This window comes from Macaca mulatta, chromosome 17 (assembly GCF_049350105.2).
Source record: "Macaca mulatta isolate MMU2019108-1 chromosome 17, T2T-MMU8v2.0, whole genome shotgun sequence".
NCBI classification, from domain to species: Eukaryota; Metazoa; Chordata; class Mammalia; order Primates; family Cercopithecidae; genus Macaca; species Macaca mulatta.
The window spans coordinates 36,679,498-36,702,775 of NC_133422.1; the positions used below are offsets into that span (position 1 = coordinate 36,679,498).

The following is a 23,278-nucleotide window of genomic DNA, read 5'->3' on the forward strand; positions in this document are numbered from 1 at the left end:
CAAACCAAAAGCGATTTCTTTCCAAATGGGTAAGTTTCTACCCAGGATAGCAAATACGCAAAGAGAAAATACACAAAGGATGAACTTCAGAAATGAGACACTACTTACAGAAATTAAAAGGATAAGAATTAATATTACAAACAACTCTGTATGTATTTGGTAAATTAAATGAAAATAAACAATAAATCACAAGACAAAAATTACCAAACTCACACAAGGAGATAAAGATAATTTAAATAGTATGATATCTATTAAAGAAATTTAATCAGTAATTAATACCTTTCCAAAACAATTAAACATTAGTTTGTTATATTTTCACAGGTTAATTTTACCAATCTTTTCAGGAGGAGATGATTCCAAATTTCCACAATCTCATTCAACAAGTAAAAATAGATGGACTATGGACATGGTAGTTCACGCTTGTTATCCCAGCACTTTGGAAGGCCATGGTGGGAGAATCGCTTGAGCCCAGGAGTATGAGAGCAGCCTAGACATTGTAGGGAGACCTTTACTCCACAAAGTATAGAAAAATTAGCTGGGCTTGGTGGCATGTGACTGTGATCCCAGCTACTCAGGAGACTGAGGTGAGAAGATCGATTAACCTAGGATTAAGTCTGCAGTGAGCTGTGACCACACCACTGCACTCCAGTCTGGGAGACAGAGGGAGACCTTGTCTCCAAACAAAAACAGAAACATATGAAACACTTCGATAAAGGCACCTTTATCTCTATACCAAAATCATATAAAGACGTCACTAAAAAGGAAAACTGTTGACTAATATCTTTCATGAACACAGACACAAACATCCTCAACAAAATTTTAGTCAAACACAGCAATAAATTAAAGTAATTATAAACCTTGGCCAAGTGAGATTTATTCCTGTGTTGTATAATACTGGAATAGTCTCTCAAATACAAAAAGTGGTTCAACATTTGAAGAATAATCAAACTAATCCACCACATCAACAGACTAAGAAGAAAATATATGTGTTCATAAGAATTGATGTAGGAAAGTATTTGACAAAATTCAAAAATCATTCATGAAAACACTTCTCAGAAACCCAGGCATCAAAGAGATCTTTCTCAGTTTGATTTAAAAAGAAATCTATAAAGAAGCCCTTCAGCTGCCAGTAAACTTAAAGACACTGATTACATTCTTCATACTACTGAAAAGATAAGAATGTCTTCTCTCACAAGTCCTATTAAATATCATAATCAAATTCCTAACCAGCACAATTAGAAAGTCCTAGAACGAATAAGTTATTCAAAGTTACAAGATACAAGGGTGATACATGGATGTTACTCGTTCGCCTACAAAGTAGCAGTAAACCACCAGAATTTTTAATTTAAAATATTTATAGTCACACCCCCAAACCAAAATACTCATGCATTTTGACTACGACAAACAGATTGACTACCAAAAAATGTTGACTACAAAGATAGCCAACTGATATTTGACAATATATCAAAGAGAAAACAATAAAAGATAACCTTTTCAATCCAAAGTGCTAGAACCATACCAATTGTGCAAAAAATTTAACATACATTTAATTTAACAGAGACATTACATATTACACAAAACATTACTCAAAAGTAATCATAGACCTAAATGCTAACCATAATGCTATGAAATTGCTGAAGATAACAAAAAAAAGTTACATGAACTTGGATTTGGTAATGAATTTTTATATACAACACCAAAATAATGTTCATTAAAGAAAAAAAAGGACTCTATCAAAATTAAGTCTAACTTAATTAAATGAATGACTTTCTCACTGAAAGTCATTGTGAATGGAATAAAAATATTAATCACAGACTGGGAGAAAATATTTGCAAAATATGTATCTGATATAAGACTAGTATCCAAACTATACAAATACCCTTAAAACTCAATAATAAAAGCAAAACAGATTTTTTTTTTTTAAAAAAAAACAACTATTTGAACGGGCACCTCACCAAAAATTACATATAGATGACCAATTAGCCTACGTAAAAATATTCAAATTATTTGGCTTTAAGGAATTAAATACTAAAACAGCAATGAGTTACAACTACACACATTTTGCAATGGCTAAAATGGAAAACAAATCATAACAAATACAAACGATGCATACTGAGAATGGAGAGCCTCAGGAAGTCTCATCAGTTGCTGGTAGGAATGAAAACTGGTAAATCCACTTGGGAAGGCAGTTTGGCAGTTTACTACAAAAATGAAACAATCTTACCATATGATCTACTAATTTCTGAATTTGTACACTGATTTAAAAATTCATAGCAACAACAAAAAAACTTGCATGTGAATGGTTTTAGTAGCTTTATTAACAGTTGTCAATAAATGACTTATGCCATTTATTTATGAAAATATGCTTCAACTGGGGAGCAAACAAACTGCGGTATTTCTGTACAATGAAATGTTATTCAGTGATAAAATAAAATATCAAATGATGAAAATACATAGATAAATCTTAGATTTTTATTGCTCATGTAAAAGAAAAGCTAGACTAATAAAGATGAATACTCTATGATTCCAATTATGTGTCATTATGGAAACCTACAGAGACGGTAAACAAATCAGTGATTGCCAGGAACCTGGGTGGTAAGAATTGATAGACGAAGCACAGGAGATATTTTAGGGCACTGATGCTATTCTATATTACACTGTAATGGTGAATATAAGAGGTGAAGTATTTGTCAAAACCTATGGAACTTTATAGAACAGAAATTAAACCTCATTATATATAATTTTAAAAAGATATGTAGGAGGACAGAGATTTCCTGAGTGGAATACAAATGTGACACAGAATCTAAATACATTACAAATATATAAAACAACCTCACTGAAAGGTGGAGGAATAAGGGAATAATGAGTAATTTTGTAAATAGGTGAGGTCTATAAGAGTAAAGGCAAAAGAAACTATACTTAATACTGTACTGCAGTATTAAGTCATTCCCATGATGGTATGAGGGTACATGTTAACCATTCTGAAACTATTATACATGTGTACTTTACCTGAAAATTTACATAAACTGACAGCATATTTTTAGAACCAGGTTTCTCATTGTTAGACTGGGAATTTATGAATAAACAAGGAGAGGAAACTAGAAAAATCCATGGGGTAATGGATTCAAGTTTGAGACATCAGTATGAGTTTTTGTTCCATTTACTTTAGATACAGTTGCTTACACATGGAAATGTTTAGAAATATGTGTACTCATACACATTTCTTGTTGCTATGTCAGCTAGCAGAACCTACTTGCATCCCAGAAGCAACAAGCACACCTAGATCGCAATTCTTGGTTTCTAACATATCTTGCCAATAAAAGAATCCATGGCTTGTTGGAGAAACGACTAAGATTCAGGGGGGTTGCGAATATACAAAATGAGCACAAAACATCTTGTATTGCCAGATAGGATGAAAACACTGATGAAAAAGCAGAAAAAGAAAAAGAAAATCCAGGATAGTAGAAATATATCTAAGGAATATAGAAAGCAACTGAAATTGCTCCCATTTGACCAAGCTGCAATAATTTAGCAACAAAATGAATAAGGTATTATGGAATCATAATGCAAAGTATTAAAAAACAATGAATCCATACTGATGCAAATAAATGGTTAAATAAATAAATAAATCTCTCATAAAAACACAGATAATACATGTCGATATTTTACCTTTAAGGAGGGGCTCATAACTTCTCTTCATTAAGTGTGGGCCATGTACAATGATTTAACCCAGAATACAAGTTTAAAGTTTCACTCATATTGTGGCTTATAATAGTACTTCATCTTTTTATGGTACAAAAATATTCTACTGTATGGTTATGTCACATTTTATTTATTCATTCATCAGTTGATGACCATTTCTGTTGTTTCTGTCTTTAAGCTATTATGACTGATGCTACTATATACATTTTCATGTGGACATAGTTTTCAACAGATTTCTAGTTTATTTTCTTCATTTCAATCTCTTTGTTGTACTTCTTTTGATAACTAATTACATTATAGACTGTATATTTTTATTATATAAATGATGTATATATTAACAGACTGACCACAATACAGTAAACTTTTTAATATATTGGGCGATATTTTAAAATACAACTTATATCATGGCATATGCAACCTTTGTATTGTACTGAATGCATAAAATGTGATACATAGTTGCCTTACCTATGTTAGTAAGAGCTGAAAAACCCCAGATATAATTGATTAGATATCTATATGCAAATGAGATTCATAAATTTTAAGGCAGATATTTTGGAACTATCTGTCATATCTACTTCCTTCTAGTGTTATCCTAATTATAAGTATTTAAAATGAAGATTTTGTATCATATGATTCATATCCCTATCAGGAATGTTAATTTCCTTCTTCGTGATTCTGACATATGTGCTATACAGTTCAGGATGATACTCATGAAAATGTTAAAAATGTATAAGTTGCCCTTTCCCTTCTTTTTAAATTAAATAACACCACTCTAATGTAATAATGCCTAGAGCCAAAAGAATTCAATTTAAACCTGTAGCAGTCCTCAAATTCCTATAAATAACAACACACATTATTAATTAACAAAACGGTCCAATTAACATTGATGCCTAAAAATCAAATAAAGCTGTGTCTTAAATCTTTAGAAAGTAGGATGTTTTGACACCCTATGGATACAAATTCCAGGAAATAAATTTAAAGGCAGAATTTTTAAGGTTTCTTCACGTTTCTTAGTCATTCCTGTCACTTTTATATACTCCCAGAAGCTAGTGCTTCCTTATTATAAACTTCACATACTTCCCCAGTCAGTGTAGCTGAATGATTATACGACCACAGATATAATATGATACATGAAAATCAGTTTATTTTATAAAACAAAAAGCTGCTTAAAAATCTATATCAATATTGAATACAAATTTGAGTTGAAGATAACTATAGTGTAATTTAGATCAAAGACATTTTGATTTAAAATGAGTTAAAATATTTTAAACGATCTTCTCATTTGTTATATAGTTCATTGCTTCTTAATAGGCAACACATGCCAGAATGTTCTCTACTGTTGCTGTAGTTTTACCAAATGTAATTTTTAGTAAATTTGTTTAGGCAAAAAAATAATTGCTGTTACGTTGGGTGCCTTCCTTTCCTTAAACTGGGGCTCTTCTTCCTCTATTGCTATACTGGCCATGAATTATCAGTTAGCTACTTTAATTCACTAATTCATCCATTTATTTATCTACAGCACATATGAAACATTTGTTAGGTAGCAGACACTGAGTTTTGTTAAACCATTTTTTTTAATCACGGAAAATGAAGGCTCATAACACTGACTGAAGTCCTTGATGCATCCTAGAAGCCTCTCTTGTTAACCGTTTTTAAATAATTTTAAAGTAAATATGAAGTAAAAACTACTACATAAAGTATTTTATGAATTTTAGGATATAGAAATAACAAAACTAAAATATTCAAGAGAAAAAAATATATGACACTTTTCACAAATAAACAAGATAATGTTCACTGGCTAACATGCTCAAACCTAGTACTTGATCTCCTCTCCTTTTCTATTTTTTTCTTCTCTTCTCAAATAAAACATTTATATTTTTTCAATAATAACTTTCTCAACCATACCATTGATTTTTTAACAGAATACTTGATAAATCAAATGCCTATCTGTGGCTCACTTATTTTTGTGACAGCCATTGTATAATTAGGAAAAAAAGGAGTAAAATTTCTCATAAACTATTGGATAACAGGAATGTATGTAAAATTATGGCACATTAATACAGTACATAAATTCTATTAAGCTATGTGGGCCCCCCCAAAAAAAGATATGCCCGTATCCTAATTCCTGGAACCTATGAATATTAATTTCTGTGGTAAAGGGTGATTTTAGCGTAATGGCAAAGATATGTGATCCATCAAGAATTTTGGAAGGAAGTGCTTACACTGGATCATCCAAGTAAACCCTAAATCCAAGGACCAACAACTTTACAACAGTGAGGCAGAGGGAAATTTTACAGAAGAGAACACAAGGTAATGGAACAACAGAGGTAGAGATTGAAGTGATGCAGCTACATGTCAAGAAACGTTTTGTGCCATCAGAAGGTGAGAGGCAAAGAATGAGTTTCTCCCACAGAAACCTCTGATAGAGAATGGTCCTGCCAGATTTTGGCCTCTAGAACTGTAAGATAACCTTCTACTATTTTAAGTCAGCGAGTTTGTGGTAATTTGTTTACGCAGTCTCAGGTGTGTAATAATTATATACATATATATGATTACACACGCACAAACACAATAGTCACCGATACTCAGAGGCATGTACAAGAAAAGATTGGCTTCCACTGAATTGTTTAGACTTCAACTCAGTTGCAACCTCTCCTATCTGCATCCTTTCACCCTCTTTATATTTCCTGGTTTACTAATACACATGTCAGTTATCACCTTTGAATATCACTTATTCTATTTATTTGTTTCTCTTTTTTGTTTGTACATTTTGTTTCTCACCAAGAGAAAGTAAGCATCATGCTGGCAACAAGCGTATCTTTGACACAGAGGTTGTTAAATAAATGCTTAGTAAATAAAATAAATGAGGCTTAAAACCTGGTATTGGTTTTTCTGAAGACAAACATATGAAGATATATTCTTAATATACCCATTATATTAATTCGAATCATGTATTTTAGGAACACGTACTAAAATGACTATGTATTGTTAAACTACCCCTTCCTGCCAAAAAGTACTTCTTTCTCACATTTTTTCTTCTCTTTGCAAGGATCTATTTTTACCTACTTAGGCTGAAAATTCCTATTGTCCTTGATCTACTTTCCTCTCTCAAGTCATCTATTATCAAATCCATTACCAAGCTCTAATAAAGTCATCTAAAACATCAATATATATAGTATAATTCTCTTTTGAAAAAAGACAAGTCAAATAATCCTCAATATATGGACACAAGTGTCTTTATATCTTTACTTATATAGAAATAATAGAATATAAAGTTATACACTAGGTTGTCAAAAATTGATTACCTTGAGGATATGAGACTGTTGAGTGTATATCTGTGTGTATGTGAGTGTTTGAGGAAGAAACCAGGAAGAAAATTTACTTTGCAATTCTACATTCCATGTTAAATTTTAATTGTTAAAATATGCATGAATTCGTTTTATAATTTTAAAATCAAATGAAGAAAATTTAAAGATACAATCTTTTGAATTTTTTAAAGTCTTGTTTTCATTTGTTACTACCATTTTAATTCAGTATAGATTTCCCTCATCCTTGAACTAATATATTTTATTTTCTATCCTTCAGTATCGTATCATTTTAGTCCACCCTACAGACTTCCTAGATTTGTCTTTATATAACTCAATTTTAAAATTTATATTCACTCTATGGCCTACAAAATTATTAACAAAGATGAACATAATACCCATAATATTATAAATGAAACCCTAAATATTCCAACTTACTATTATATTGTTTTACTTTCCTTTATGGAAAAACTAAACTCTGTGTCCAAAATAAAACTTGGAAATTTGTTTTTCCAATCAAGGTTGTATCTCCTATGCAGTCTCTAGTAATGGATACATCACTATTTTTAACCATATGTAATTATCTAAGTCGACATAACTTTTCTGATACTAAAACAAAATTATATCTCTATCTTTAAAAATATATGATTTTAAAATATTCAAGATATGTGTAACCTTGCCTTTTTAAAATAAGTAGTAATATTTGACTTTCAACAGTGGATTGATCAACCAGGCAGAAAATATTGAACTTGAACCACACTTTAGACTAAATAGACTTAACACATATATTAGAATATTTAATCTAATAGCAGTAGAATACACATTCTTCTGTAATGCACATGAAATATTCTCCAACATAGTCCATATATTAGGCTACAAAACAAGTCTTAACATATTTAAGAAGACTGGAATCATATCACACATTGTTTTCAACCACAATGTTATCAAACTAGAAATTAATAACAGGAGAAATTTTGGAAAATTAACAACTATGTGGAAATTAAACAGTACTATCCAAACTACTAACGGGTCAAAGAAGAAATCAAAAGAGAAATAAAATATATTTTGAGACAAATGACAATGAAAACAAAATACGCCAACACCTGTAAGATATAGCAAAAGCAATTTTAAGAGGGAAATTTACAGCAATACCCTTTAAAAACTTAAAAAGGAAGAAAGATCTCAAGTAGCCCAATATCACACATTCAAGAACTTAACAAAGTGAAACAAAGTAAAGCCAAAGTTAGCAGAAGGAGGGAAATAACAAAGATCAGATCAGAAACAAATAAAAGATAGAAAAACTGTAGGAAAAAAAAATCAATAAAACTGACATTGTTTTTCTAAACAAAATGACAAATTATAAGCCAGACTAAGTAAAACTGAGAGAAGACTAAAACAAATAAAATATAAAATGTAAGTGGAGACATTGTAATGGATGCCTAAGAAATAAAAATGATCATAAGCGACTATCACAAACAATTAAAATACAACAAATTGAATAAACTAGATAAAATTAATAAATTCTTAGAAAAATACAAACTCATTGAGATTGCCTCAGGGAGAAATAGAAAGCCTGACGAGACCAACAACAAACAGAGATTGCACTGGTCATTAGAAACCTCTCAACATAAAAAAGCCCATGACCAGATGCTTTTCCCTCTAAATTTCACTAAACATTCAGAAAAGAATTGATACTATTCCTTTTTAAATGCTTCTAAAATATAGATCTAGAGAAAATAATTCCAACCACATCTGATGAGGCCAGCGTTGCATTAATACAACACCAAAGCCAGAAAAAGACATTGCAAGATATGAAAATTATAAGCCAGTATTTCTGATGAACATAGGTGCAGATATCCTCAATAAAGTACTAGCAAACCAAATTCAACAATATATCAAAATAATTCTACACCATGATCAAGTGGAATTTATCCCAGGCATACAGAACTGATTTAACATATGCAAATAAACAACGTGGTACATCACATTAACAAAATGAAAGAGAAAAATTACATGATAATCTAAATGCAAAGAAGACATTTGATAAAGTCCAGCAATGTTTCTTTACAAAAACTATAAATATTTAGGTAGAGAAAGAAATGTTCCCAACATAATAAAGACCATTTATGAAAATCTTACAACTAACATCAAAATCAATGAGAAAAAACTAAAAGCTTTTCTTCTACAATCCAGTACAATGCAAGGATGCCCACTTTCATCACTTTTATTCAACACAGTACTGGAAGTAATAGCAAGAGCCATCAAACAAATAAACAAACAAAAAAAGGCAAACAAATATAAAATTATCTTTACTTGCTGATGATACAATTTCATATATAGAAAACTCCAGACCAGGCATGGTGACTCATGCCTGTAATCCAAGTACTTTTGGAGGCCAAGGTGGGTGGATTATGAGGTCAAGTGATGGAGATCATCCTGGCCAACACGGTGAAACCCTATCTCTACTAAAAATAGAAAAATTAGCTGGGCATGGTGGTAAGCACCTGTAGTCCCAGCTATTTGGGAGACTAGGGCAGGAGAATTGCTTGAACCCAGGAGGTGGAGATTGCAGTGAGCCAAGATGGCACCACTGCACTCCAGCATGGTAACAGGGGGAGACTCCATCTCAAAAACAAAAGCAAAAACAAAGAAAAAAAAGAAAACTCCCAAGAGTAAATAATAAAACTGTTAGAACCAATACATAAATTCAATAAAGTTGCAGGATCAACCTACAAAAATTAGTTGCATTTTTTGTGTAAATAAGGACTTATTCAAAAAATAAAAATAAAACAAAATAAAGTAATCGCATTTACAATAGCATGAAAAATACTTACAAATAATTTAAATGAGATGAAAAATCTATACACTGAAAACTATACAGTTTGAATGAAAATAATTGAAGACACAAATAAATAAAATTTCCCACATTTACAAATTGAAAAAAATTATGTTAAATGGTTTATACTACTCAAAGCAATAACAAAATTCAATTCAATTTTTACCAAAATTACAACAGCATTCTTCATAAAAATAGTAAAGAAAATCTAAAATTTCTGTGGAACCACAAATGACCCTGATAGACAGAGTGATACTGAAAAAAATAAAACAAAATTGTAGCCATCGCACTTTCTGATTTCAAATTATATTACAAAGCTGTTGTAATCAAAAGGGTATTTTACAGGCATAAAAACAGGCACAAAGACCAATGGAATAGAATACATAGCCCAGACATAAACTGAGGCACATACAAACAACTAATGACTGACCAGTGCACCAAGACGACACAATGAGGAAAGGAGAGTCTCTCTTGAATAAATGATACTGAGAAAAATAGATTATATGCAAAACAATTAAATTGGACCCATGTCTTAGATCATACACAAAAATCAAGCCAAACTTAATAAAAGACCTAACTGTAAAAACTGAAGCTACACAACTCTTAGGAGAAAATACAGGAGAAAAGCTCTTTGACATTCACCTTGGTAGACTTTTTAGATATTGCACCAAGAGCTCATACTACAAAGCCAAAACTAAATGAATGAGAATTCATCAAACTAAGGAGGGTTCTGGACAACAAAGAAAACAATCACCAGAATGAAAAGACAACTTACAGATTGCGAGAAAATTATTGCAAATCATATATTTGATAAAGAGTTAATATTTTAAGGAACTCTTATGACTCAGTAAGGAAAAAACACAGTAAACTAATTTTTAAGATGTGCAAATAATTTGAATGGACATTTCTCCAAAGACATATAATTGGCTCACAGGTATATAAAAAGATGTTCAATATCACTAATCACCAGGGAAATGCAAGTCATAACCACAATGACATATCGCCTCATACCTGTTAAGTAAAGCTATTGTCAAAAACACAAAATAAGTGTTGGCAAGCATATGGAGAAATTGGAACTCTACAATGTTGGTGGAAATGTTAAATGGTGCCATTATTACAGAAACAGTATTAAGTTTCCTCTAAAAAGTACAAATCCAACTGCCATATGATTCAGCAGTCCACTTCTGGGTATATACCCAAAGGAAATGAAATTACCACCTCCTGAAGATATTTGCAGTCTCCTGTTTATTGCAGCATTATTTGCATTAGCCAAGCTATGGAAACAACTGACTACAAGTGTTTGTTGATGGATGAAAGCACAAAGAAAATGTGGTATATATATACAAAGGAATATTACTCTGCCTAAAAAAGGATATCTTGCCATTTGAAAAACTACAGGTGAATCTGCAAGACATGTTAAAAGAGGCACAGAGAGAAAAACCATGCATGATCTCACTTATAAGTGGAATTTTTTTTTAAAAAAGAAAAACATAAAGGGAAATTCACAGAGATAGAAAAAAAAATGGTGGTTATTAGGGGTGGGAAAATGAAAGATGAAATGAGGATATTTTGCACAAGGGTAAAAAGTTGTAGATATGTAGGATAAATAACCTTACGTATCTAATGTACAATGTGAGTGCTATAGTTAATAATAATGATTATAGTCCAAATTTTTGCTAAAAGAGTAGATATTTTGTGCTCTTGACACAAAAAGAAGTAAGGTAACTATATGACATAATGACCACATTAATTTTCATGACTATAGGAATCATTTCACTATGTAGATGCATATTTAAAAAACATTTTATTTCACTATGTGTATGCATATTTAAAAACATGTTTTACTCTTTAAATATATAATAAAACAAAAATCTTAATATTGTATGAAAATACAAAATACAACAGTTATATTTTGCTAGTACTTTAGACACTTTCTCCTAATATGAGTTCATTTGATCATGATTACAGCTGTGTTAGGCAGATTTTATTTTTCTCATTATATAACTGAAAAACCTGAAGCTCACAAACATTAAATTAATTTGACCAAAATCATACAGCTAGTAAGTTACATAACTGGCACTTGAATTTGGTCTTCTGACTATAAAATGTGTACTCCTTTTTTTTCATTATACATTGATGCATCTCTTCCTACCTAGTTCATTCAACTTCTCTGCAAAATACTCTTATTAAAAACCAACTAAACAAACAAAAAAACAAAAAACAAACTCCCTGGCATTATTTTTCTTTATATCCTCAAAATCGATGGCAAAATGCTTTCAAATAGAATGTCAATAAACAGTTTTGAAATAAATGGTGTATATTTCAGACAAACTGATAATATTTGTCATGACATTTTTAAAACATGACTAGAATATATGGCCACAATATTTACATGGGCTTTTAATCAATTGAATAAACATACAATAGGAGATATAAGTTTTTGTTCTAAAAAGTTTTTGATACACTGAAACAATGGGCTAAGATGTCATAGAAATAATGCCAAGGTATTATGCTTTGTTCCTAAACAGCAATCACTGAAAAAAAGGAGGTAAAATAATGTGTGATAATTGTTTAAGAGTGTTATATCATATATGTGTGCATATGTGCGCATGCGTGTGTGTGTGTGTGTGTGTGTGTGTGTGTATGTATATATGTAAAATAGTTTATTCTAGGGAAGAGAGCTGAAACAAAAAGAGAGGACATCACCTTATTCAGCCTCAATTGCAAACCTGAATATTGGATGATGCAAATTTTCACTGCTCTACTCATGTCCATAAATAACGTGAAGTGAAAGCACCATGAGTATTGATTTGGGGAGCACAAATATCTTTCAATAGCAAATATGGAATTTCCCAATAATTAGGATTAGCTGTGTTTGTACAAATAATTTTTAAAGTCTAATTTCCTTTAAAAATGTTACATTGATAATGTAGGATTTATGAAAGAAAACATGTTCATAGTTATCTTTCTTTTTTACTATTTGAGTATCTGAAAGTTAGTGATTACTTTCTTGATAATTGGGCAGACTTGGGGAGCTTATGAGGTTTTGGAGCCTAGTTCAAGTTATCTACTTTATCCCCAGAAGAAATCTTCATGACTATACTAGCTCGTAATTTCGGGTAGTTCATGGAGAATTAAGGAACACAAATCACACCATTGTATGTTTCCTTATCCTAGAAAACTGAATTCAGTTCTAGTATGCAATTCTAAAAAACTATAAAATTACAAAGGGAAATAAAACAAAAATAAGATGGAAACTAAGAGCTATATAGCATGGTTCAAAGACACAGAGATAGTAAAACTAAGAATTCTTGATAGTAGTCTACATTTATACTGAAGGCTATCATATGGAAGGCCACTTTATTAATTTTTTTTTTTTGGTAAGGATTCAGAGGATAGAACAAGAATTAATGGAGGAAAGCTACAAGAGACTCAAAACTAATCTTTTTTCCAACAGAATTGTTCAAACATCAGTAAACTTCATGAGAATATAGGTTAGATTCTTGTCCCTGTAGATCTAATCAAATTATGAATGATTATTTGTGGATATAATAAAGATATTCAAATATTATATTGTGTTTAGATGGGATACTTGAAGATAAATACGTAGAATGTAATATTCTAAACTTTATGAATATTCAATTTTATTATTTTCTTTAAGTCAAATGCTAATAAGCAAAAGGAAATCTTTCTTTTTCTTTTTCTTTCTTTCTTTTTTTTTTTTTTTTTGAGATGGAGTTTTGTTCTTCTTGCCCAGGTTGTAGTGCAATGGAGTGATCTCAGCTCACCACAACCCCCGCTTCCCAGGTTCAAGCGATTCTCCTGCTTCAGCCTCCCGAGTAGCTGGGATTACAGGCATGTGCCAGCTATTTTTGTATTTTTTAGTAGAGACGGAGTTTCTCCATGTTGGTCAGGCTGATCTCGAACCCCCGACCTCAGGGGATCCACCCACTTCATCCTCCCAAAGTGCTGGGATTAGGCACGAGCCACCGTGCCGGGACCAGAAATCTTTCTTAAGGAAAAATAAGTCTTTCTCATATTAAAATGAAAACTGTTTTTAAAAACAGTTTATATCGTATGTTTCATGTAAGTAGGAATTTATTTAGAGGTACAACATTTCTAAGCATAGTTCAAGCAAAAACTCCTTTTTAATATAAAAAGTTTCATCTAAGTAAACTCTTCTTGTTTTTAAAATATAAGTGATTTTAAACACCTTATATTTACTGATAGCAAGACCAAAGCTTACAGATGTCCATTATGTAAACAGGTAAGAAATATCTGGTTCTTAAATAATCTTCTTTGTTGATAAGATTTTCAGCATTTTTTGTGTGTGTTTTAAACTTATTTTGTAGTTTATTTGCTATATGGAATAAACTTTCATTTTCTTATTTATTATTCAGGCTTTTTTCTAAGTCACTATATGAGAACAGTCCTAAAATCCTTGTTTCAGAAGGCAATGTAAGCTCAACAAATGGAGGATATATAACTTCTATCGAAAACAGCACTGATAAATTAACCTATTTAGGTTGATTTCCTCATTGATTGGCAGCTGTAAAATTGGGAGTAAGAAAAGCTCTCTGAGCAACTGTTACATGGATTGTCAGTCAGTGGAAAAATATCAATGTTCTTTGATAACTTCGTCTAAACATTTTTCTTAGCAAATAAAATCAGTTTGGCTTAAAGATATTCAAGCAGTGAAATAAAAAGTCAATTTTAGGCAGTATAAAAATATAGAGTGTAAAAGTAAAATCATAGTGATTAAGATATATTTCAAAGGTATTTGCTATTAATGCTAGGTCATTTTGAATTTGATAGGAGATTGAGAGTATTAAATATCTGTTGTAAAACTATATAGTAATATTTTATGTATTTTAAAATCCTACCATTCCTTCTTTACACACATATACAAAAAGCTTTCACCATCAGAGGCAATTGTGGGAAGATTCTTTATAATTTATATATTGCATTTGTAAAACGAATCCCTTTTAACACAGTAAAATCATATAAAAAACATTGTGGATTGTTTTTCTTCTATTTCATCAGTGGCTGTGTGGAGAAAGGGTGAGAGTTTTGCAGAAGTTGTCATTCAAACCAACAACTGAACAGTATATAAGTATGTCTTCTATGTAAAAGCATCTAGAGAAATTATAATGATGCTATATCCTAACATACACCAATTGAGATACAAAGATTAGACATTAGTTACCTCTGAAAAAATAAAAACAATTATATTAATAAAATTTGATGATTGGAAGGAGTAGATTATAATTTCTAGAACAGTGTTTTTCAAACTTGAATAATGTACAGATTTATTTTAAAGTATTTTTAAGAACCCTCTTACAGATCTATAGATCTTAAAAATGTTGCAGTACAATTCAAGAAAACACTGCTATGTTTATTTCAGCATTTTTCACAATAGCCAAGATATGGAAATCAAAATAACCATCAGTGAGTGAACAGATGAAGAAAATGTATATACACACAACTTTTAAAAAATAAAGTCTGTCATTTCAACAACATGAGTGAACCCGAAAGACATTCTGGTATGTGAAATAAGCCAGGCGCAGAAAGATAAATCCTGCATGATTTTACTCAAAATGTTGAACTCATAAAAGCAAAAAATAGAATATGGTGACCAGAGACTAGGTGGGCAGGGAATAGGGAAAGAGGAGATGCTGGTCAAAAGGCTCAAAGTTCTCCTAGATAGAAAATACATTTTAGAGCACAGCATGATTACCATAGTTAATAATATATTTATATTTCAAAATTGCTACACGTAGATGTCTACCATACTCACCACAAAACATAATATGTAGGTGAGGTGATGGATATGTTAATTAGCTTGATTTGCTCTTGCTGCAATGTATACATATATCAATACATCATAATTATGTACAACTATTATTTTTCTATTAAAATAATGTATTTAAATACTATTAAAGATCAAGCAAAGAAACAAAACCAAATAAATAAAATTCAATATTATATCAGTTAATTGAATGACATCAAAGGGATGAAAACAAGCTTCCAATAGATGTATTTAAAATTGTATATCATGTCCATCATTAAATTCTTCCCCGTTGATCTAGAATATGTTCATATTTACTTGTAATTATAATACAAAGTCAATTGAAACATTTCCATCCAAGTGGCATACATAGAAAACCTGTGTGTAGACGCTCACTTAACTTGTGAAACAGATTGAGAAAACGATAAAGAACAACATGAGGAGAACATTTATATACTTCTGTTGTGAATTTCAACAAGAACTCTCAGACTCTGATATGTGTATAATATAATCTAGGTATTGATTAAAATTAAAAATAAATCTAATGTTACTTACTAACTATATCCTAAGTTACCTGGTTAGTTCTTCAACATATTTAAGTTATTCAGAGTATAATCTTTTATTTTCTTTTTACATAATATTGTTTGATCTTTCTGGGAGCTGAAATGTGATATATAATAAAGCAATAAGCACAAAAATGGTGAGCCCTCAGTATGGGGCACATTAGTATTAGTATTTTTTAATGCTTCCTTAAAAATCTTATTAATTATATTGCTTATCTTGCAGGACTTGTTGAAAGTACTGTGTTGGCCCTTTCTTCTGAATTAGAAATCATATTAGAAACATGCATCAAAATGAGATAAAGGTCAATAAATATGTCCATTTAATGAGTAGCAAAGGTAGTTTGTAGAATGTGGTTTTTAAGAGGATAACTAATCTCTTCATCACATTCTAAATTGAACTTATCACTGATCTCCCCAAGGTAATGAAGTCTGACTCTACCTACAGAGTCTGTCTTAGTAAACACAAAAATAATAATAACAACAACAAAACCTTCAAAAGCATTGATTTTGTTTTTTAGGTAGACATTCGAAACAGGCTGAAAGAATTAAATCATATATGTTCAGGTCCTTTCTTTCAAATTTGTCAGTTACATAACAAGTAATTACTCCTCATATATGAAAGAAACAAATGCCACTTGATAAAAATGTGAATGTTAAATAGCCAAAATGATGAAATTGCTATTTACAAGCCATCAGGAACATAGTAAAAGGAGAAAAATGATGTGGTTTCATTTTCTTTGTATTAACATTTTGCCCCATATTGAAGACTCACCATTTTTGTACTTATCACTTTATTATATATCACACTTTCAGCCTCCATAAAGAGCAAACGATATTATGTACAAAGAAAAAAATATATATACTCTGAATAACTAAGCAAGTGGTGACAAACACTTTCTCAAAAAGCTAATGACTTATTTGAAACTTATGGTTAATTAAATAACAATAATAAACCCCAATAATAACATACAGTTCACTAGATCACGACCTTTTGCAAGGACGGTATATCTGTATTATCAGTACATAACTCTATGTCTGTCAAATTAGCAAGTTTTGAACATATGCTATTATTGAACATTCTTCATTTATCTTTATTTATTATCAATTTTTTTTTTTTTTTTTTTTTTTTTTTTTTTTTTTGAGACAAAGTCTTGCTCTGTCGCCCAGGCTGGAGTGTACTGGCGCAATCTCGGCTCACTGCAAGCTCCGCCTCCCAGGTTCACGGGATTCTCCTGCCTCAGCCTCCCGAGTAGCTGGGACTACAGGTGCCCGCCACCACGCCAGCTAATTTTTTGTATTTTTAATAGAGACAGGGTTTCACTGTGTTAGCCAGGATGGTCTCCATCTCCCGACCTCGTGATCCGCCCGCCTGGGCCTCCCAAAGTGCTGGGATTACAGGCGTGAGCCACGGCAGCTGGTCTAATTCATTTTTATTTAATTTCCAAAAGAAGCTGTAACGAACATGCAAGGTTGTACATACTTATTTTGTTATGATACAATTGACTTCCACCTAATAGGTATATACACATATTCCTTATTTTTAAGAATGAAGATATAAAAATTCTCTTTTGTAAACGATGAGTATATTTAAATCCCAATGGATAAAACAGTACTTTAACTTACCATTTCTCCATTCATTTATTCAAAATAAAATGCATGTCTGTGTTGAGCATAATTAGAATTATATATTATGGCTACAACAAAATTAACACGAATTTTTTTCTCCCTGCATGGAGATGATTTAATAGTGAATGAAATAGTTATGTTAAAAATAATGTAATGGATACTAATCAGAGATATACTAGAGATGAGCAACACCTATGAAAACACAGAAGTCCACAGCTAAGATATTTTGGGAATGCTATATAATACATCCCGCAAAATGATATCTTAAGTGTATATTAAAAATGAATGGATACATATGATTTTCTTTAACAAAAAAAATGTAACCTACTGGGAAAATTATTTTCAAACAATTTAGCTGGAATGTACGTATATTATTAAGGAAAAACATGAAACTTGACCCCTACCTCATTCTAAACATAAAAATTAGCTCAAGATGGATCATAAACTTAAACACATTAACTAACACTATAGAGGTTTTTGTTTGTTTGTTTGTTTGTTTGTTTGTTTGTTTGAGACAGAGTCTGGCTCTGTAGCCCAGGCTGGAGTGCAGTGGTGCGATCTCAGCTCGCTGCAAGCTCCGCCTCCCCGGTTCACGCCATTCTCCTGCTTCAGCCTCCGGAGTAGCTGGGACTACAGGCTCCCGCCACCACGCCCGACTAATTTTTTATATTTTTAGTAGAGACGGGGTTTCACTGTGTTAGCCAGGATGGTCTCGATCTCCTGACCTCGTGATCCGCCCGCCTCAGCCTCCCAAAGTGCTGGGATTACAGGAGTGAGCCACCGCGCCCGGCAAAACTATTAAAAAACACATAGGAAAATATGTTGTGACTTGGGAGAAGGCAATGTTTTCTTCAGACACAGAAAAAAAAATACACATAAAAAAAGCCAAATTTGTTTTCATTAAAACTAAAAATATCTCTACATCAGAAAACACCATTAAAAGAATATAAAGTAAACACTGAAAGAAGGCATTTATAGAACATGCATCTGACAGATAACTATATAAAGGCTGTATAATGTACTTCTGCAACTGAATTTAAAAGAAATAGAAGGGCAGAAGTTTTAAACAGATGTTTCACATAGTAAAATATATGAACATCCAATAAACATATTAAAACAAACAACTATATTAATCTTAGAGAAATACGTATTAAAACCACCATGAGATACCCTCCCCAACAGAATAACTTAAAAAAAAAACTGGCAATATAAAATGTTTGCAAAAATAGAAGGATGTGAAGCAACTGTAACATTGATAATTTCATCTGGAGACTCTAAAATGGGACAACCGTAGGAAAAGATGTAGCCTTTCTAATAAACTAAATACATACCTACTCTATGACCTAGCACGATCATACCTGTGTATTTACCCAAGAAAAAATGAAATACCCACAAAAATGCTTTCACATGAGTTTTCATAGGAGATATATTCATAATATGCAAAACTCAATTCAAGACAAGTGTAATTGATAAATTGGATAATTGGTAAACTAGTATATACATAAAATGATATATCACTCAGAGATGAAAAGAAATAAATTGCTTATGTACACAATAACTTAGATGAATTTCAAAGTCGTTATGCTAAGTAAAAGAAGTCTAACAGAAAAGAGTACATATTGTGTTATATTTATATAAAAGGGTAACACAAGCAAAACTAGTGTATGTTAGAAAAAATTAAAAAGCAATGTTTGTTTCCAGGGTAAGGGGAGGGAACTCACTGCAAAAAGACATAGAAAAACATTCTAGTGTGTTGGCAGTATTTTATATTTTAATAGCATTTTAATATGCATTTAAGTGAATATTTTGATACACATTTTATTGTATATAAATTTTTCCTCGAAAGTACTGACTAAACAAAGAGTGGCAACACAAATTAATTATATGCACGCTGACATATTCAGCAGAAACTATCCCAATGCCTGTAATTTACTTACAATGTATCAAAAAATAATATGGATTCAGGGGTAAATGGCAGGTGAGGATACATGTATAGATTTGAAAAATTAATAGTAGGATCTAGGTGTTGGTTGTATGAGTATGCACTATAAAATACTTTCAACCTTTCCTTGTGTTTGATAATGTTTACAATAATTTATCAGAAAAAAAAATATCTAATGAATTTCATTCAGAAAGGACAGCGTTCCCAAAAAAGGAATTGACAAAGAGTGGCAAATACATTTGAGAAGAAATGTTCTTTTTTGGAAGTATTTCTTTAAAACTAAATTATTGGAGTCTTACTACTAAACACTGTTGCTTGTCTCTATATAAAAATAATGTTTAATCTTTAATTTGTTGTTAGGACATTCACAGGGGATGAAGTCGGTTAAGATGTGGCTACTATCCTACATCTTAGAGATGGATGTAGGAGAAAGATGTGTAAACCATTTGTATACAGTAGAATTAGTGCTATAACAAAGAATTTGCCTGTGCTGTCAACGCAGAACATGGATTTTTCAGTAGGTCTGGGTAGTCAGAGAAGTATTCTCAGAAATAGAAGGCTTGTGATACATATTGGACACTAAATAGAAGTTAACCATTTTGATAAAGGCATAGCATTTTTCTGAAAGCTTTTCTAAAACAAAATATATGAAAGCACGGAGGCATGAAATAACTGTGCTTTCTGATAATTGAAAATACTTCAAAATTAATATAGCAAATTTGGAAACAGAAGTGGAGGAACATTCATTCCTGACTGTTAAGCCAAAAAATTTGAAAGGAACCTGAAAGTTATGGGAAAATAACAAATTATTTCCTTCATTGAGTTATTGTATCCCTACATTTATTAGTTATTAATTGCTATTTAAAGTATAACCACAAGCTTAACAGCTTAAAATAAAGGACATTTACTATCATATAGTTTCTGTGGTCAGGAATCCTGAGATTGTTTAGATGGGTAGGTGTCCTGCTTCAGGCTCTCTCATCAGTTATGATCATTGTTTTGGTCAAGGTTAGGGTTTCACGCAGGCTCAGCTGGGAAACTGATAACTGTGGTATACCTGTATAAATCAAGGTAGTCTGCTTAACTGAAAGCCCATAATTAAATCACATTTGTAAAGTCCCTTTGCCATGCAAAGTAACATAGTAACAGGCTCCTGAATCAGGATATGGGTATTTTTCCATGAGTCATCTTTCAGCATACCATATCATCTAAGAGAGAGAAAACCTTGAGGAAAATTTGTCCCTGATCGAATTAAAGTTGCATGATAAATAAATGCCATAAACACTGTTTTGGCAATGTATAAGGTATCTATATACAATAATTTTATGAAAAGTTAATTTGTATTAAATTCATTTTAGTTGTTTTAAGACATGTTAACGAGAGAAGAGTATTCAATGATGAGTATTCTGAGGAACTTAGTTTAGCAGCATATAAAGCTTCAAGAATTATAAAATCAAAGGGGATATGCAAATGTTCCAGTTAACAGAAAATCTGTGGTAGATACATTAGTAATTAAGCCTGCAGAGAACAAAAAGGAAAAAAAGGGGGAGGGGGCTGCTAGAGAAAGATATTAGAAACAGGAGTATGGAGCAAGTCTTAAAGATTGTGGGGAGATGAATGTTTCAGGGAGCAACAAATTGGTCACAAGAATAATAAAGTAGAGAAATGAGCTAGGAGTAAGTTGGGAACTGACTTTATTATTCCTAAGAGTCTTTAAATGGTACTTCAATATGTACAGGGCCAGCACAATCAGCAAATAAGGAAGTCTGAGCTCAACTTCCCCATTATTTTATAATATTGAGGACACATACTCTCATTGGATGTCATCCAACAAGCGAAATATGTTACTAGAAATAATTAATCTATTCATTCAAATCATCCTAGAGATCTGTATGCTAAGTACACCAATTTATCAAGTAGTACACATTTGAATATGATAAATTTGATTATTTATTGTGGTATTTAATATTTAAAATTTTGATGCTAGAATGAAGAGAAGTTTGGATACTGAGTTAACATCTGGATGTATACAGATTCCATAACTTCTCATTTTATGAAGAAAGATCTAATATATTTTCCTAAATTCCTAAAATAGGACCAGCAGTGGTATGGAGAGATACTTACTTCTACATTCGCAGCTATTTTAGCACCATCAAATGGCAATATTCAGTGGCTCATGACAGAATGAGTATTTCCCCTTCCTTTTTTCAAAACAGCAATAAAAATTGATGAGTTCTCACTATTTTTGTTCCCTGACATTGGCTAATTATTAACTCTGCAGGAAAAAATAAATAAATTTTAATTTTAATGTCCTTGTAAAAGACCGGGAACTGTTCCAGAATGATAAGATGTCAAAAAGGTTTAAGTTATTTTTGTAAGTTGGCCACATGTTCAAATGTTAAAAATTTACACACACTCTCCAGCTTTACATGTGCCCATTCCTTATGCTAACATATTGTATAATAGTCACTATGTTAATATGATTTGAAATAGTATCTCTTTAAGATGTCTGCTGAACACATAGTTTAAACTGCAAATGTTATTGAAATCTTCCAAATATATATTTTTTATATTATTCTATGTGATACTTTATGAAAAGTACCACCAAGTGATTAAAATTTCTTTAAAGGGAATAGCCTAGAATTGGAATAATTTAAATATAAAAATATGCTATAAACTCTGAGTTGTAATGAACATCAACATATAAAATGACAGCAGATAAAGCACATCACCAATTAATCACATGACTCATAATAAACTTTTGACCAAATACTTTGTGAATTTGTTTAACCTAATGGTCTCCATTAAAAAAAAAAAAAAAAAGATGGCTAGTTGGATAGTTACAGTGTTTTCAGTAACTATTTTCATAAAAATTACCAGGTTACAAAACCACTCATATTCTATCTCAAGTCAAATGTGTGTGTTATTATTAAAGATTTCCTATGTTTAATTGAACAAGAAGAGAGATTACAGCCACAGACATCATTTTTGTAAATGTATCCCTTTAGATATGAGAAGATATAATTGCAAATAGGTTCTAGTTTAAAGGTAGACACTTTTCTTATGAGATGCTGTTTTAATATTTAATATTTTAAAAATTTATTATATGTAAACTATTCATAGAGGATTTATGAGACAATACAAAGAAAACAGAAGACAAATCCCCTGCTCTCATGTAGCTTATAATTTCAATGAGGTTTTACTTCCTGGATATAGAAAAAGTTATTTAGCTACATTTGTTTTGATAACAGGCCCTCTGAAAAACAAATTGTCATTTTACAGAAAGTCAACCACATCAAGAAATACTGAGTCAAGTTTGATATGAGGATGAGGAAAATCTCCTGGGATTAAGGGAATGCTAATAAAAAAGGATAAAGGTTTTATGTTAGGTTCAAACATTAATTATTTAACTCAGCAAATATTTATTAAGTCTTCCACGTATGAGGAAATTTTCTTCACACTGGAAATGTAATAATGAACAAGATAGACAAAGACTATGCCCTTACTGAATTTAGG

At 31.3% G+C, this 23,278-nt stretch overlaps 1 long non-coding RNA gene across 1 annotated transcript in view; it reads right to left on the reverse strand.

The window, feature by feature from the left end:
* The window catches only part of LOC144336183 (uncharacterized), a 74,916-nt gene extending 52,945 nt beyond the window's left edge, over positions 1-21,971 (reverse strand). Inside the window, exon 1 of the long non-coding RNA XR_013407727.1 lies at positions 21,887-21,971. This is a non-coding gene — a long non-coding RNA (uncharacterized LOC144336183). The remainder of the gene's footprint in view (positions 1-21,886) is intronic.
* Between the last annotated feature and the right edge of the window lie 1,307 nt (positions 21,972-23,278).